Genomic DNA, 2,909 nt, shown 5'->3' with positions numbered 1-2,909 from the left:
TACTGTTTTAAAACAACAGGAAAAATTCCTAATGGCATTTTTGTAAGCTTCTGGGTTCCTGTTGCTCTTCTTGCAGTAAAGACTGAGTCACTGTTATTTGCCCTCATATGGAGGAGCAGAGGGAACATGGGGGGGGGGGTGAGAGGAGGCAGAGGTTGAATTTTAGCAAGCCTTGAAGGTGGAGTTGAAACATCCAATTGCTCCACCAATTTGGGTATGAAGTCAAATGTTCCATATTGACCGGATATCTCCTGAATATCCTTTGTTTTCTAATTTATCCACTTGGGCATCTGAAAAATCCTTGGAATTAGAGGAGATAGGCTGAAGGGCTGAAAATGTTTGCTTTATTTTTGGATTTTCTGACTTAGACCCATCAAACAAAAGAGACAAATTCAGAGATGTCATACTGTCATTGTGTTTGTCAGTGTTATTATCAGTTAAGGCCTTTACATGACAAACTTTTTAAGTCTGAGGATTTGGGGGCAGCAGTTTAGAAAGTTTAGGCACCAAAGCTTCTGTGTAGGAACTGATTGCTCGTTGCAGACAAGATTCCTCAGAGTCAGACTACAAGGGTATTCTTGACTCTAGAGCCAAAGATATCGGATTACACAAAGACCACCTGCCTAACAGGACAGCCTCTCCTTGCTAATGTGCTCAGCAAAGAGCTCTCATTACTTGTTTCCAAACTTTTAAGTTTGAAGCAACCCGTCCCTTAGGCTGGAACCAATAACAATGCATTTTTATTAATCACCATCACAGCATGTTGTTTTGAACTGGTGTCTATAAGACCACTGGGGCGTCCAGAATTTGTGAGGATCTGTAATTTTGGGGAAAAATTATTGGGTGCCATATAATTTGTGGGAGGGATAGTAAAAGAGTACTTATCCAAGGTAAGAGGCAAAAGCTATCCCCCAGTCATATTGCACCATGTGAAGACCCAGTAACCTCACTGTGTACGGTGCAGTGGGGCCACATAATTTGTAGGCTTGCTTTAGCTCTTTGGTTAGCTTAATATTTAATTCTCAATAAAGACGCTGTCCCTGTACTTTGGCAATGATGGGAAACATTATGGGCAATGAGCACTCTCCCTTATTATGAGCTTTCTTGACAGCCAACTCAAAACCTGAATATTGTACAGGAGGAAAAAAAAAAGGGACGCTTCCCCCAAGGCGCAAGTACCTGAAAAGCCCCCTCTCATTCCAAAGGGAGAAGGACCCGTGGGGAGTCAGACTGAACTAAGTGAGGGACCTCCCTCTGAAGCGGGGGCTTGCAGCCAAAGGATTCCCTAGTAGAGGGATTTTTCTTCCAGGGGAGGTGCTGGAGGTGTAGGATTCTGAAAAGGGGATACACTAGTACCACAAGTCCCATACGTACATGGTTTCATGGCCTGAGCCTCCAGGGCCGATTGCAGGGCACCACAGATGGCTGACCACAAAGTGAAAGTGTCTATAGGCACCCATTCGGGTCCATGGGTGTTATAGCAACCCTTAAGGGCCTTTCCAGCTTTATCCCCGATTAATTCATCGAGCTTGCCCTCCTCTGGAACCTACGGGCAACACTCCATAAGAGAAGACAGCAAGCAATTTGCAGAGGTCACAGTGATCCCTGGGACTTAAGGGTAGTCCTGACAACATCTACAGAGAACTTCTGCTCCTGAGACTGCCTATGCCCCATTTCACTCCTGATGAGTATTTCCCCTGGTACTCACTCACAAGGCCTCTCTGCTTGCCAAGGTTCCACCCTCTGCCCTATGAATGCCTCAGGTCCCTGGTCCAGGCAACAACTGTGGGGTGCACCCCTCACAGAGGAGATCAGGGGAGAGGATGGAATGAAGTGAAAGAAAGGAAACCAGGGTCAGGGGGTCTGAACTGCTAGTTCAGCAAGTTAAGTTTATTCTTCTTCAAGCTTCTATACAGAAAAGCTTGATCTTGTAAAAGAAATATAAGCTTTTACTTGTAAAAAGAAATTGAATACTTTATGTCCTGATGGAGGGAGACTAAGCTCAACTGTGAAAAACAACAAAATTTTAAAAGGTCTACAAAAATTTTCTAGTTCTATATACAGCATAACATGATCTGTAAGATCTGATAAGCCCATTTATTTATTTATTTATTTTTCATTGCTTAACTGATTTTAATAACATGACATCAAGCCCCTAAAATTGACATAATCATTATGCAAAATACATAGCTGAATACTGACTTCTTTTAAAAATATAAAGTAAGCAAAGACATGTGAAAATAGGCAAGCTTCCATTAAATAAATGAAAATTTTTAAAAAACTTTTCTTTTTCATGTCATTTGAAGGGAAATTATCATTTTAAACAATATTCAAGCTTATTAAACAAATTACAAAATGAGTTGTAAAATGTTTAACTTTCATCAGCTTCAAGGTTTATGTTGCTGCCAAATTTCGCATATAACTGAACTTTCAAATCTGCTAACACACGCTGAATGGAATCTACTCCGGACTCTAAGGCGTCGATTTCTTCTTGCAAATTTTTCTTTGCTTCTTCCAGCATTTCCTGTGTTTCTTCTTGAGAATGGCTAGTGAACACGTCGCCGATCTGATTCAGGCTCATTACGCAGTCGTCGTTCGCGAGCATGATGTCGTCACGCGCATCTTCTGCATTCTGGAGCTGCTTCTTTTTTAGCTCTACTTCTTCCTTTAGCTCTGTGATTCTACTCGTGTTCCGCGCAAATTTGTTTATCTTTTATTGATCTTCAAAAGTGGCATTCACGTCTTCTGCAGCACTAAGAAGACGCGCCCCGAGTTCGCGCCCCCGCTGAGCCGCCGCGGCGCGGCCGGGTCCAGGTTTCTCCACCCAGAGCGGGGCCGCGTCCAGCGGAGGGTCGGAGGACCCCAGCCGCGCCCGGGCCTCCGGAAGGCCGGGCTGCTGCTCTCCTGGC

The 2,909-nt window shown here is 43.7% G+C and overlaps 1 pseudogene; it reads right to left on the bottom strand.

The window, feature by feature from the left end:
* Positions 1 to 2,371: 2,371 nt before the first annotated feature.
* The window catches only part of LOC101572309, a 10,743-nt pseudogene continuing 10,205 nt past the window's right edge, over positions 2,372 to 2,909 (bottom strand).

The sequence above is a fragment of the Octodon degus genome, unplaced genomic scaffold (assembly GCF_000260255.1).
Source record: "Octodon degus isolate 3935 unplaced genomic scaffold, OctDeg1.0 scaffold00112, whole genome shotgun sequence".
Classification (NCBI taxonomy): Eukaryota; Metazoa; Chordata; class Mammalia; order Rodentia; family Octodontidae; genus Octodon; species Octodon degus.
This window is presented reverse-complemented; position numbering and strand designations above follow the sequence as displayed.